At 36.0% G+C, this 16,492-nt stretch overlaps 1 pseudogene; it reads left to right on the top strand.

The window, feature by feature from the left end:
* Positions 1–637: 637 nt before the first annotated feature.
* LOC149580023 (RNA-dependent RNA polymerase 2-like) overlaps positions 638–16,492 on the top strand; it is a 104,251-nt pseudogene continuing 88,396 nt past the window's right edge.

Here is a 16,492-nt window from a genome sequence, read left to right as displayed (position 1 = left end):
GATCTAGTTCCCCGGGCCATATCTTTCCAAGCTACAACAAGGCCCACCAAAGGAAAAGGTACTAAGGTCATCATACCAACCTACCCTGCTAAATCACCAGTGAGGATAGAAATGATACAACAAATTGAGTGGGAGGTTGATTATTTTGAGACTAACACAGGCAAGGGTAAAAGGAAAAGGGAAACCCCTAGGGAAAGGAAGAAAGTAGTCGAGGCTAAAGTAATAGAAGCGCAACAAGAGTTAGAGATAGCCGAGAAAGCCCAACAAGAAAAACCACTAGAGCAACCACAAGAGAAATAATCAAGGAAACAAGCGGTAGAAATTCCAAAAGATGAAGGAGTTTTTCCACCAAGAGCCTTGGAAGAAGAAGCCTCCCCATTAGTGCCAAAGAGATCCAAAATAGAAACAATAGTGGTAGGTGTCAAAAGGAGGAAATTAAAGAAGAAGAAGAGAACTCCTTCACCACAGGTGTTGGAAACCATTCCTAGATTGAATTAAACAGCTCCATCTACCCCTAGGGAATCTATCTAGGTTGAATTTTTTGAAGATGAACAACGTAAATGGATAGCTGAGATGGAAGGTGAAGGAGCTGATATTTTTGACCTCTCAAATTTTGATTTCATGTCAGTGGGAACCGATGGTACAAGAAAAGATAAGGGATACTCACAGAAATGAGCCATTAGGAGAGGATTGGAATCAACTGCCTCCTTTGCCTCAAGGACCTCTCAAAATCCCACCACCACCAACACCAAAGGACATGGTCGTAGTAATGGATAAAGGGTTGGTAGCTTCACCTCCTCTAATTAGTCAAACATAAAAAAAAATTTAGAACAAAGAGGAAGAAGAATACCAACAATTGCATAGAAATGAAGTATCTAAAGAGGGGAAATATCAAAAGAAAATCCACAAGTTCCCCTAGATACAAAGGCCAGATCCTTAGCCCAACAAAGCACAAAAACTCCTTTTGAAGAACTTCCTCAACATGCGAAGACTCTGGAGAGTCCAGTAATAAGGGAAATGAGCCTACTTTGGAATGAACTTCTTCAACCAAATACATGTCACCAATTGGGACTATACCATCATGGATAAAGAAGGAGGTCCTATTTCAACAAAAAAAGTAGATGGAATTGATAGAAGAGGAGGGAATGATAGAGTTGATAGAAATGATAAAGAGGCCTGAGCCACCTAAGGGTGATGCTAGAATAGTTGGCTTCATCACAAAGAATCAAGATTAGGACCTTCTAGCACATATCGCCATTCCTCCTCATGCCAAAACTGAAGAACTCACTCCAAAGGATTACTAGATGCAGGAGGTGATATTGGAAAAACCCATGGTGGATATGACTAAAGTGTCGATCACTACATGCCTCAAGAAAGTGTTCAAACACATGGATTAGGAGGAATCATAGCTGATAATGCTGTGAAAGAAGAACAAGCTATTAAGAGGCTACCTGAACAAAGTGGTGGGACCCATTGACCTAGATAATCTTGAGATTATTCTCAGAGTTGCACTTGGAAGAAAGAAGATGGCACCATAGATGGATTCATTTTTGGATGCATGCGAGCAATGGCATGACAATTTTGAGGAGAGAGGAATGCAAATAATACATGGAAATTTGAACCTATTGCACCATATCTAGACTAATGATGACAAATTAGTTTCCATTATAAACAAAGATTTTGGGCTGATGAATGAAGTGTGTACTTGGGATAACGATATGCAAGCACTTAGGTACTAGATGCTGATGGAGATATACTCAACAAAGGAGCTAGATAAGCTAGATGATTGGATATAGAAGATATCCTCAGGGAATAAGGTTTTGGAGGGATTACATGAGGGATCCAATAAATAAAGGATAAAGCTCAAGAGCAATTTTTGGAAGCAAAAAATACTATAATGCTGCTAGCCTTGAGATTTTTGAAGATGAGTCAAAGACCAAGATTTCCTTGGTGCAATCAATATTCCAACAATTTAGGGATACATTTGAAAATACTTTTTTAGAAGATGATGTAGAAAAATAATTTAAAAATGAAGAAGCATTGTTGAAACTAGAGACCAAGCTTGAGGAGTTCACAGAAACTAGGATAGAAGTAAGTAACTACTGGAAAGCAGGTAAGAACAAGTATGATTCATTAGATTTACTAGAGGCTAGTGAAGTTGTAAAGATAATAGAGAATTTCAAGAGAAAAAATCAATACATCATTTGGGTATAAAAAGGAAGAAGATTTTTTTGATTTTTGGAACCTATCATCAACATATGCAAGTGCACTTTTCTCAGAGGTGCACTAACAGTTTTTAAGAGGAGCAGTACATTGACTGTTAATTGCCATTTTCTATTTTAGAGCATGCCATGCACTAGAAATGCATTTTGATAGTAGTTCAAATCCTAGAAATGCCTAAAGAAGGTTGAGCTTCCAATTTTAGAGCTCCCAGAGACTTCAAATCATCTCACAACTTCTATCTTCTTATTTTCTTCTTTTATGTCATGTAAAGCCTCAAGCACCCATTGTTGATATAAACAAAATTGGAGACCTACTTATCACCATTTATAGAGTCCATTAGTATATAATTGGATTTATTTTGTTGGTTTTGAGCATAATTTTGCATTAAAAGAGACCTCATTCCTAACACAAAAGGAGATGTTATTTTGATGCAAAAACATATGCTATTGGTGTTCTTATTCTAACTGTAGTTATTCTTACTAGAGTGTGTTATTTTTGTGAATGCATGTTAATGAATAATAATGGAGCCAATGGTTTTAATGTGTTGTTATTATTGTGCAACCTTTTAGTTCTGGTATTTTCCTCATGTTAACAAATTTTGCTATTGTGATGAATTGGAGAAAGGATAATATTTGTTCTTGCCTAACATTTTGTCTTGTGTGAGTGCACTTTCCATGGCCTCACAATTTGATGAAATGTGAAACATATTTATATTATTATTGAAGTTCCCATCGATGATTGTATCAGTGGAGTTGAGGAAGTGTTGCTCCTAATTTTATTGGCTTCCTACCAGATCCTTTTATAAATTTAATTCATAGACATGATTGTTACTTTGACTTATATCCATTAGGAATTTCCCTTTCAGTAATTTTCTTAAAATCTCTTATTACTCTATCTTTTTTATTTTCTTATCAAACACTTGGTTAAGATAGGAATGTTGAATTGATGGTCAAATATTTTGTCAATTAGTGACTAAAAACTTAATTAGTTTGATTGGCTACATTTCTATCAAGCTTTAAAGTTGCTACCAAGTATCACATTCAAATAGCAGTGTCCACTGAGCTTTCTAGAGTCTACCAAGCTCATCAGTGTCTACCAAGATGGCAATGTTAATAAAATAGAATGAAGGTAGTGTTGACCAAGATGTAGTGTCAACCAAGCGCTTCAGTATCTACTAAATTTTTTATTGTTCACCAAATCACCCAATGCTAACTGAGTTCATGCTATTACCAAGTGATCAATGTGGATCGAGCACCAGTATCAACTGAATGCCAAAGTTTTTCAAGTAGATAGTGTTGTTTAGTGTGAGAATATCACTTGAGTGGTCTTCAAAATTTGAGTTACAATAATAAGCCTACTTAGTGAAGATTTTTTGAAATTGGTATTGTAGCTGACTCTAGAAAGTAATTAATTGGATTGGTATATATTTAATACATCTTATTATATCGAATGTATCAAAGTGTAACAAGCAAGAAGAAGAATGGATGCAAATTAGAAGACAAAGGCTACAAGTAGTAAAAGGGAAAGTAGAGTCTCATGTATCACAACATGGTGATCATTTTACATCAAAGAAATCTCATACAACAAATCAAGTTACAAATCAAAGATCTACTATTGGTTCATCCTAATAGGTGCATCAGTTGAATCCTCTAACAAGGTGGACTTAATAGTCTTATTCTAAATCTCATAACTGAGTAAATACTTCATTATATTATATAAATCCTTTCACAAGGTGGATCTAACAGTCCTTATTGCTCCTAATAGGGTGTATCACCAGAAGTGATCATTATAAGCCTTAATAGGCTAACCTTATACTACAATCATAAAGATTGTGGGGATCATCCCCACCCCAGTTTTACTTTTTGTTTGGAAGGTTTCTAGATTACCAAATATCGTGTCAAGTGTTGTAAATTTTTTGTTTCTTTTAGTGTTTCATGCATGCAATTAGATCAGAATAGCTTATGAAGGATTAATTGGTAAATAGAAGTTAAAGTTTTATTGGTTCCCAATTCACCCCCCTCTCTTAATCACTTGGGCCCACATACATTTACAACAATTGGTATCAGAGCTATTGGTTCTAACATAAGAAGTTTAGCAGCTTGAGAAAAGATTAGAGGCAATGGAAGTGTATAGACAAGAGAAAGCTATTGAGAATGAAAACTTGGATTGGCAATTGGCCATGGAACAATTCAAGAAAATGAAGGAGAAACTCTCTCAATCCTTGAAAAGAAGAAAAGATCTCGCAATATAGATGAATGACAATCTTTACATTGAAGAAAGAATTGAAGACATTTGCCAATACAAAAGTTTAGATGAAGGTGATGTAGAAATCAAAGATCTACTTGAAAAGAATCTTACTCTTCATGAAGAAGTCAAAAAATTGAAAAGAGAATTAGAAATTCAATTAGTAAGAATGTGTGAAGACATGGAACAAAAGGAAAAAGTCAAAGAAGAGAAAATATTACTAACTAAAAAGGTATAAGAAAAGGACAATGAAATTTATCACCTATATTTTCAACAAGAAGACTTGATCAATCAAATCAATTGTGCAAATCAAGAGCTTATCAACTTGAGGATAAAGAATGAAATTTTATAGAATGATCTCATCATAGAAAAGTAAACCAATGAGAGGATAATGAAATTTCAAGAAAGCATAAATCAATTGGACAAGAAAACTCAAATTAGACACAAAGGTAAAGAAGGATTAGGCTATAAAGATGGTGAATCATCTCAAAAAGGAGCTCAAAAGAATAAAAGACCTACTTGTAAACATTGTGGAAGGATAGGGCATACATCAAACAAGTGTTGGAGCAATGAGAATTCAAAATTCAATAGAAAATATTATAGTTGTAACAAAATAGGACATAGTGCAAGTGAATGCATAGATAAACCTAGGTTTGAAGGAAAGTGTTTCAATTGCAATAAACAAGGGCACACATTTTCAAAATGCAAGACCAAGAAATGAAATCTAGTAGAACAAATTGTGAAAGATATTTTTGGTTGGGATTATAACACATGGTGTAGATGTTAGTATTATGGTGAGCATGGTCATATTGGAGAAAATTGCATAAGAAATCATATGAGCAAGAGAGATCCTACAAAGAGATATTATGTATGTAGAGAACTTATACATCTAGATAAAAACTATATGAACCTAGGTAAAGTTGAAGATGATAAGAAAGAAAAGGCTGACAAAATCAAAAGTCAAATGAGGAAGCAATGGATAAAAAAATCCCTAGAGAATACAAATCAAAGTCTTGAAAATGTTGACACCTAAGTCAACAAGTTGGGTAACTCAACCATTTCAAACTAGTTAACCATGGAGATCACTAGAATATGATTCAAAGGAGTTATCTCATATCAGTTCCATTCAGCAAGCAAGAAGATCTAAATCAGTCTTTTAAATATACTAGGATCATTGAGTTAGATAATAGTTGGAGTTATGTCTTAAGACCTTACCAAGAAATATATGGCTTGGATGTAGATGGTGAGTTTGGAGATTTAATCGAGTGTTGATGGCACATACCGAGTCAATGGACTTAATCAAGCATCTTGTGACTGCCAATTTGAATAGGCTATCATCAAGTTATCTGTCGTATGATGCATTAATGGTGAGTTGAAGATGAATCTTTGGTTAAAAGATGAAATTGAAAGGTTTATTCTTGACCACAATTTTTAAACAAAACAAATAGAGCATTCATGAGCCCCCAAGTGATTTAGAGTGATTGGTGAAAAGTTTTTGAAGTTTCTATCAATCGATTATCAAGTGTAATGGCATCTTCATCCAACAAAATAGTGAAGAAAGGTTCTAAGATGTTGATAAGAGGTTTTTAACCTAGAGCCCTAACATTAAAACTGTGTATAGTAGTTGTAGAAGAACTTCAATGAATTGGAGCCAATCTCAAATCCCTCCAAAGGTACTCCTAATTCATAATATCTAGTCATTTTATCATTGTTCAATCCTATAATTAGGAACCCTAGAGTTAAACTAGACATATGAAGAACTATGTGTGGATGAAAGTTTAAAACCCAAGCACAAGCATTTGGAAGCCAAGGGTTTGACCCATATCTTGCACATGTCAAGGGATTTCCAAATAAAATGGATTAGGTTTATTCTAAGCTGAGTCCATGACATGAATCTATGGCTTGATCAACCTATTCAGATTGTGAAGAAGATGATACATAGGATTATAGGGTTACTAATGCTCAGCAAGGCTAAAACTACCAAAACCCTAGGCCAGGTCAAACTTACAAATGTTGTTAAGTGTGGAGCCTGATCAGTCCCCAAGTGGGAGATTGTTAGATTATGGTGATTGATCAGGAAAGTACTGTACATACTTCATAAATTCTCTGGGGTTCAATTTTTTTTTTGGGCCCTATTTTATTAGGATTTTGGGCCAACATGTATTTATTAATTATAACCCTAAAGAGGTTAAAATACTTGTATAAAAGGGCTTAGCGTTAGGGATTGTTTCATAAGCTGTGATGCGAAATTGGTTCTTGTAGCGGTATTGAGCTGTAAGGGATTACAGATTGTAATTAGATTATAATCACTAGATCATAAAAATATTGGACTTGCTATTTGGTGGACATAGTCCAAGGATTGGGTGAACCATGTTAAATCTTGGTGCCTTGTGTTTTTTTTTGTGTGATCTATTATTTTTTGTTATTGGTTATATTTGGATGTAATTGTTATTTCTGTCCATGGTTTAATCCTAACAAGTGGTATTAGAGCCTAGTTTTTTTTCAGTTATCCTCTGTAGGAAAATTTCATAGTTGAGTGGGAGTCTCACAATTGAATGGGAGCAATGGCAGATGAGGGTAAGCTGAGGGTTGATAGGTTTAATGGGTAGAATTTCTAATTATGGAAGATATAAATAGAAGACTATATGTATCAGAAGGATTTATGGAAGCCATTGGAAGGCAAAGCCAAGAATCAGGGATTTATGTCAAATGATGAATGAGATATTTTGGATAGAAAGGCATTTGGAAGCATTCGATTATGCATGGCACCATTGATGGCATTTAATATTACAAAAGCAAAGATGACAAAAAAATTGATGAAAACCCTAGCGACACTATATGAAAAGCCCTCCACTTCAAACAAGGTATTCCTCATGAAGCATTTATTTAATATGAAAATGGTAGAAGGTGGATCTATTACAGATCATTTAAATGAGTTTAATACTATTACTAGTCAGTTATCTTCTATGGGTATCAATTTTGAAGAAGAAATTAGGGTTCTCTTGATTTTGTGTTCTTTGCCTGAAAGCTGGAATGGTTTGGTAATGGCTATGAGTAATTCTATTCCTAGATCTAGTACCCTAAAATATGTTGATGTGATTAGTGTTATTTAGAGTGAGGAAACTCATAGGAAAACCTCAGGTGGATCTACATTAGGAAGCACTTTGAATGCAAAAATTAGGGGCATAATGATTGAGAGAGGAAGTAATTTTGGAAATCGTGGGAAATCAAGAGGAAAGTCAAAGGGGAGGAGGTCTCAATCGAGAGGACCAAATGACAGCTAGTACTATGGGAAACTAGGTCATAAAAAGAAAGATTGTTGGAATCGAAAGAAAAATGAAGGAGATAAATTAGATGAAGACAAGGAGGCAAATGTGGTAAGTAACAAATATGAAGAGGATGCTTTGCTTCTATCTTTAGAAAGTGTTGATGATTCTTGGGTTGTAGATTCTAGTGCTTCATTTCATGCTACACCTCATAGAGGTTATTTCATTAATTATGTCCAAGGGGATTTTGGGCTTGTTTATTTGGGGGATAATGAACCCTGTCAGATTGTTCGAAAGGAAAAAATTAAAATTAAGTTGCAGAATGGGAATCATTGGCTACTACATGAGGTAAGACATGTTCCAAGGCTGAGTAGGAATTTAATTTCAGTAGGGCAACTCGGTGATGAGGGTTGTGTAGTTACTTTTAATGATAAAAATTGGAAGGTTTCAAAAGGTTCCCTTGTAGTAGCAAAAGGTGTGAAAGTAGGCACCTTATATCTTTGTATAGGTCATATTGTTCCTTCTACTTTAATTGTTTTAGAGAAAAATGAATGTTCAGGAATAATTGCTACAATTGAGCAGGGAGAACAAACAGCTACTGTAGATTTTGATACAACTCTGTGGCACAATAGACTTGGGCACATGAGTGAGAAAGGTATGAAAGTACTTCATTCAAAGAAAGTTTTACTAGGTCTGAAATGTGTTAATATGGATTTCTGTGAAAATTGTGGAAAACAAAAGAGAGTGAATTTCACAAAGATTGGTAAGGAAAATAAAAGGGAGAAATTATAGCTTGTGCATACCAATGTATGGGAATTGGCTCAGGTATCTTCCCTTAGTGGCTCTCATTACTATGTTACATTTATTGATGATGCAACTAGAAAAGTATGGGTTTATTTCCTTAAATAGAAATCTGATGTATTTCAAACTTTTAAGAAATGGAAATGTTTGGTTGAAAATGAGACTGGTAAAAAATTAAAATGTCTCAGATCCGATAATGGTGGTGAGTATTGCAGTCATAAATTTGAAGATTATTTCTCCACTAATGGTATTCATAGACAAAAAACTATTCCAAGGACTCAACAGGAAAATGGAGTGGCTGAATGCATGAACAGGACTATAATGGAGCGCGCAAGGAGCATGAGATTGCATGTTGGGTTGCCCTTACACATGTGGGTGGAGGCTGTCAATACTACTATATATTTTATTTAATAGAGGTTCCTCTATTCCTTTAGGCTGTGGTATTCTAGAGGAAGCATGGACTGTTAAGAAGGTGAGTTATTCTTTTATCAAAACCTTCAGTTGTGAAGCATTTTCTCACATAGATTCTGAAAATACAACCAAGCTAGAAGCTAAGTCAAAGAAGTGTGTATTTTTTGGATATGGCATTAATGAGTTTGGCTATAGGCTTTGGGATTTTGAAAATCATAAAATTGTAAGAATTAGGGATGTCATATTCAATGAGAAAGTGTTGTACAAAGATCTATTGCAGCAACATGAGAAGAAATAATATGATTATGTAGCGCTGGATGATACTCCAAAAGTTGATGTTCCAACCATTCCTCATGATGTGCAACAAACGCAACAACAAATACCACACACACCAATGAATGCTAGACAGTCAACAAGGAAAATTAGACCTCCACAAATATTTTCTCCCTCTCTGTATTCTATTTTACTTACTAATGCTAGTGAACCTAAAATTTATGATGAAGCTATGCAGGTGGATACTACGATTCAGTGGGAGTCTACAATGAAAGATGAAATGGACTCTTTGCTGAAGAACAAGACATGAGATTTGTGCAAGTTGCCTGCAGGTAAAAAGGCTTTGCAAAATAAGTGGGTTTATAGAGTGAAAGAAGAGGAAGGAGGTAAGAAAAAATTTAAAGCCATGTTAGTTGTAAAAGGATTTGCACAGAAAAAGGTAATTGATTTTGATGAGATATTTTCTCTTGTTGTTAAGATGACTGCTAACTGTACTATTTTAAGTATTGTGGCTACTGAAGATTTTCATTTAGAGCAATTGGATGTTAAAATAGCCTTCCTTCATGGTGAGTTGGATGAATAGATATATATGGCTTAGCCATAGGGATTTGCAGTCAAAGGTAAGGAGAAATTAGTGTGCGAATTGAAGAAAAGTTTATATGGCTTGAAGCAAGCACCTCAGCAATGGTATCTAAAATTTGACAGTTTAATGCATTAGCATGGTTATAGTAGGTGTCATTCAAAAAATTGTGTATACTTTAAGAGGTTGGATGATGATAGCTACATTATTTTATGTTTATAGGTTGATGATATGCTTGTAGCTATGTCTAACATGTATCACATTAAGGGTCTAAAAATCCAATTAGCACATGCATTTTCTATGAAGGATTTGGGGGCAACAAAACAAATCCTTGCTATGAAGATTTGTAGAGATAGGAAAAATAGAACATTGATACTATCGTAGGCTGATTATGTTGAGAAGGTGTTGCAATGTTTCTCTATGGAGAATACTGAAGCTGTCAGCACACCTTTACCTAGTCATTTGAAGTTGAGTAAGGAGATGTGTCCCAAGACACATGAAGAGGAGGATAAGATGTCCAAGGTACCCCATGCTTTAGCTATAGGAAGCTTGATGTATGCTATGGTATGTACTAGGCCAGATATTGCACATGCAGTGGGAGTTGTTAGTAGGTATATGAGTCATCCAGGAATTGAGCATTGGAATGCAGTCAAATGGATTCTCATATATTTGGGAGGAACATCCAATAAGTGTCTACACTTTGGGGGCTCTACTACTAATTTAAAGGGCTATGTTGACTCAAATTTGGTAGGGGATATTGATACTAGGCAGAATACTATAGGTTACATCTTTACTGTTGGTGGGGCAGTTGTGAGCTAAGTTTCTAGGTTACAAAAGGTTAATGCTTTATCCACTACAAAGGCAGAGTATGTAGCTACTATAGAGGCAACTAAGGAGGTGATATGGCTTCAATTCTTCTTGCAAGAATTGGGACATCCTTAGAAGGATAATTATTTGTTGATAGATAGTTAGAGTGCCATTCATCTTGCAAAGAATTCAGCTCTACATTCAAAAACCAAACACATATAGTTGTGGTACCATTTCATTCAGTTAGTTTTGGAGGATGGACAGTTAAAGTTGCAGAAGATACATACCAATGATAATCTAGCAGATATGTTGACAAAGGTAGTAGCAAGGGAGAAGCTGCACTCCTCTTCAGCTTTGGTTGATCTTCTAGACTAAATGTGAATAAAAGCACAATAGAGTCCAGGGTGGTTTGATCTAGTGGGAGCCCCATGTGGTAGCAGTGTTACTACAAGATTAGTCTCCAAGTGGGATATTTTTGTTTAGTGTGGAGCCTGATCAGTACCCAAGTGGGAGATTGTTAGATTGTGGTGACTGATCAGGAAAGTACTGTACATACTTCATAAATTCTTTAGGGTTCAGGGCATCGCCTTGAAATTTTTTTTTTGGGCCCTATTTTATCAGGATTTTGTGCTGACATGTCAATATTAATTATAACCCTAAAGAGGTTAAAATACTTGTATACAAGGGCTTAGGGTTAGGGATTGTTTCATAAGGTGTGATGCAAAATTGGTTCTTGCGGTGGTATTGAGCTGTAAGGGATTACAGATTATAATTAGGTTGTAATCACTAGATCATAAAAATATTGGACTTGCTATTTGGTGGACATAGCCCAGGGATTGGGTGAACCGCATTAAATCTTGGTGCCTTGTGTTTTTTTTTGTGTGATCTATTATTTTTTGTTATTGGTTATATTTGCATGTAATTGTTATTTCTGTCTGTGGTTTAATCTTAACAACAAATAAGACTCTTGCCAAATGGGATGGAAGAGGTATGAAGTTGAATGAAGTCACATATATGGAAATCAAGTTCAAGATACATGTAATTTCCCACAAAATATACATTTTGAGTAGATTGAACAATGTTCCATACGAAGCTATTGACCTAGCATTCAAAGTTGTCAAGAACAACTTGTCATTTGACCTTACCGAGTTGCAGTTGAATCAACTACGAAACAATATGGAGAGCATCCAGTCATCAAAGTTAAATCTATGTAAGTTTGGATCACTCTTAACTTGTTTATTATTTTATGTTCAAAATTTTTTCCCTTCCAAAGGCACGGTGGCATGGAAGAAGGATATACCTATTGCATATCAGATAAATGAGTTTATAGCTGATATGGGAGACAATTTTGAAAGCATCATGGATGCATACTTTGAAACATTCAAGGAGAGAATTCATAGTAGATTCAAAATCCAAAAGTAGTTAGTTGATGACTATGAGCAACATATATATTTCCTTGTGGACTATTGTTAGGATAAACCACAGACAAAAATAAAAACTACATGCAAATATAACCAATAACAAAAAATAATAGAACACACAGAAATGAACACAAGGCACCAAGATTTAACGTGGTTCACCCAATCCCTGGGCTACGTCCACCAAATAGCAAGTCTGATCTTATTACAATCCAGTGATTACAACCTGATTACAATCCGTAATCCCTTACAGCTCAATACCGCCGCAAGAACCAATTTCGTATCACCACATATCAAAAATACCCAACCCTAAGCCCTTTTTATACAAGTATTAAACCGCTTTAGGGTTATAACATGTCGGCCATATGTCGGCCATAATATGTCGGCTACCATGTCGATGTCGGCTACTTCCAAAAAAAATTTTTTCGGGGCCCCCGAACCCCACTATTTATGAAGTATGTACAGTACTTTCCTGATCAGTCACCACAATCTAACAATCTCCCACTTGGGGACTGATCAGGCTCCACACTAAACAACAATCTCCCACTTGGAGACTGATCCTGTAGCAATACAACTACCGCATGGGGCTCCCACTGGATCAAACCACCCTGGACTCTGCTGTTCTTTTATTCACATTTAGTCTAAAAGACCAACGGAAGCTGAAGAGGAGTTCAGCTTCTCCCTTGTGACAACCTTTGTCAACATATCTGCTAGATTTTCATTGGTATGTATCTTCTCCAACTTTAACTGTCCATCCTCCAAAACTGACCGAATGAAATGGTACCGCAACTGTATGTGTTTGGTCTTAGAATGCAGAGCTGAATTCTTAGCAAGATGAATGGCACTCTGACTATCTGTGAACAAAAAATTATCCTTCTGAGGATGTCCCAATTCTTCCAAGAAGAACTGAAGCCATATCATCTCTTTGGTGGCCTCTGTAGCAGCAACATACTCTGCCTCTGTAGTGGAGAGAGCATTAATCTTCTATAGCCTAGAAACCCAGCTCACGGCTGCCCCACCAATAGTAAAGACATAACCTGTAGTACTCCGCCTGGTATCAATATCCCCAGCCAAATCTTAGTCAACATAGCCCTGTAAATCAGTAGTAGAGCCCCCAAAGTGTAAACACTTATTGGATGTTCCTCTCAAATATCTGAGAATCCACTTGACAGCATTCCAATGCTCAAAACCTGGATGACTCATATACCTGCTAACGACTCCCACTGCATGTGCAATATCTGGCCTAGTGCATACCATAGCATACATCAAACTTCCTACAGCTGAAGCATAGGGTACCTTGGACATCTTATCCTCCTCTTCCTGTGTCTTGGGACACATCTCCTTAGTCAATTTCAAATGACCAGGTAAAGGTGTGCTGACAGCTTTAACATTCTCCATAGAGAAACGTTACAACACCTTCTCAACATAATCAGCTTGAGATAGCGTCAATGTTCTGTTCTTCCTATCTCTGCAAATCTTCATACCAAGGATTTGTTTTGCTGCCCCCAAATCCTTCATAGCAAATGCATGTGCTAATTGGCATTTCAGCCCCTTAATATGATCCATGTTAGACCCAGCTATAAGCATATCATCAACATATAAACATAAAATAATGTAACTATCATCATCCAACCTCTTAAAATAAACACAGTAATCTGAATGACACCTATTATATCCATGCTCATGCATAAAACTGTCAAATTTCAGATACCATTGCCGAGGTGCTTGCTTCAGGCCATATAAACTTTTCTTCAATTTGCACACTAAGTTCTCCTTACCTTTGACCTCAAAACCCTGTGGCTGAGCCATATATATTTCTTCATCCAAATCATCATGAAGAAAGGCTGTTTTAACATCCATCTGCTCTAAATGCAAATCTTCAGTAGCCACAAGACTTAAAACAGTACGAATAGAAGTCATTTTAACAACAGGAGAAAATATTTCATCAAAATCAATTCCTTTTTTCTGTGCAAATCCTTTTACAACTAACCTGGCCTTAAATCTTTTCTTACCTCCTTCCTCTTCTTTCAACCTGTAAACCCATTTATTCTGTAAAACCTTTTTACCTGCAGGAAACTTGCACAAATCCCATGTCTTATTTTTCAGCAAAGAGTCCATTTCATCTTTCATTGTAGACTCCCACTGAATCTTAGCATCCACCTGCACAGCTTCATCATAACTTTCAGGTTCACCAGCATCAGTAAGTAAAATAGAATACAAAGAGGGAGAAAACCTTTGTGGAGGTCTAATTGGCCTTGTTGACCGTCTAACATTCACTGGTGTATGTGGTATTTGTTGTTGCGGTTGTTGCACATCATGAGGAATGGCTGGAACATCAGCTTTTGGAGTATCATCTAGCACTACATAATCATCTTCTTTCTTCTCATGTTGCTGCAATAGATCTTTGTACAACACTTTTTCATTGAATATGACATCCCGGCTTCTTATAATTTTATGATTTTCAAAATCCCAAAGCCTATAACCAAATTCATTAATGCCATATCCAACAAAGACACATTTCTTTGATTTAGCTTCTAGCTTGTTTCTATTTTCAGAGTCTATATGAGCAAAAGCTTCACAACCGAAGGTCTTGAGAAAAGAATAACTCACCTTCTTACCAGTCCATGCTTCCTCTGGAATACCACAACCCAAAGGAGTAGAGGGACCTCTATTAATCAAATATACTACAGTATTGACAGCCTCCGCCCACATGTGTAAGGGCAACCCAGCATGCAACCTCATGCTCCTTGCGCGCTCCATTATAGTCCTGTTCATGCGTTCAGCTACTCCATTTTCCTGTGGAGTCCTTGGAACAGTTTTTTGTCTACGAATACCATTAGTGGAGCAATAATCTTCAAATTCATGACTGCAATACTCACCACCATTATCAGATCTGAGACATTTTAATTTCTTACCAGTCTCATTTTCAACCAAGCATTTCCATTTCTTAAAAGTTTGAAATACATCAGATTTCTGTTTAAGGAAATAAACCCATAATTTTCTAGTTGCGTCATCAATAAATGTAACATAATAATGAGAGCCACCAAGGGAAGATACCTGAGCCGGTCCCCATACATCTGTATGCACAAGTTCTAATTTCTCCTTTTTGTTTTCCTTCCCTGTCTTTACAAAACTCACTCTCTTTTGTTTTCCATACACACAACTTTCACAGAAATCCATATTCACACATTTTAGACCTGGTAAAACTTTCCTTGAATGAAGTACTTTCATACCTTTCTCACTCATGTGCCCAAGTCTATTGTGCCACAGCGCTGTATCAGAATCCACAGCCTAACAACTATGACAAGGTGCATATATAGGAAATCAGGCCAAGGGTGGCATGGGTGAAATCTCTTGGATATGAGGTGAATATTGATGACACCAGAGACATAATTGAGGCTCTTGTAAATGATCTAGTGGACCCTAAGGAACCATACTTTGGTACCTATAAAGAAGCTAAGGCCAAGATTTCTTTGGAAATTAAGCTTCCTCAAGCCTTGAAGAGAGGAACAAAATAGGTTGAGAAGATGTTGAAGGAGAGAAAGAAATCTAGTTCTCCTCTTCTGCTAATAGAAGACAAGGGAGATGATGTTGAAGAAGAGGAAGGAGAAGAGGATCCTAAAGAAGAAGAAGAGCCTCCTAAGAAAAAGGGAAGGTTACAATCATAAGGGCTAAAAAGTCCTCTCTTGCAGTATTCACAAGAAGACATACAAAATCCAAAAAGAAATTCAAATTGCAAGATCAAGAAGAAGAAGATGATGAGTAGCAAGTTATATTCAAAATATCTCTCCTCAAGTTTGAACAAAGACTAAAAAGACTACAAGATGGTGGATGTATGTCTGATTTTAATTTTTTAAAGTATGAAACAAGAACTAAGGAAGAACATAGGAAAGTTGAAGAAGCCTTAGTGTCTAAAATGGCTAAGTGGAAGTACTCTCCAAAGGAACTTACAAAGAAAATTCCTAATATCCTACTGAAGGCTATTACACATCAAAAGGAAAATGCATTAAATGTTTCTAGAGACATCAAGGAACAAACCTTAAGAAAGGTTATGCCAAATCTTTCTGACAAGGAAGTATTGAAAAAGAATAAACATAAACTTATTCCTAGATACAATGCATTCCTAATTCTATCAAAAGATATTGAATTAGTTGTGAAATCAAACACAATAACATGGGAAAAAAAGGATTGCATAAGACTAATGAGGAGGTTGTACAAACTAATGATGAAAAGGATGATGAGAAAGAGAATGTGGAGAAAGATGATGAGAAGAAAGATGACAAGGAGATAAAAAATGTCGAAGGAAATGATGAAGAACACAAGGATAAACAAGAATCAAGTGGAGATCTTCCTAAAATTTAGAGCATTCAAGACTTAGATCATGAGAAGATAGCAACATAGGTAATGGCCTCCCTCTCACTGTCTCTGAGAAAATTCGTAGTGAAATCTATCTCAAAGAAGGATACTAT

This window comes from Cupressus sempervirens, chromosome 1, assembly GCF_028749045.1.
Source record: "Cupressus sempervirens isolate cs-2001-9-10 chromosome 1, ASM2874904v1, whole genome shotgun sequence".
In the NCBI taxonomy this organism is placed as follows: domain Eukaryota; kingdom Viridiplantae; phylum Streptophyta; class Pinopsida; order Cupressales; family Cupressaceae; genus Cupressus; species Cupressus sempervirens.
This window is presented reverse-complemented; position numbering and strand designations above follow the sequence as displayed.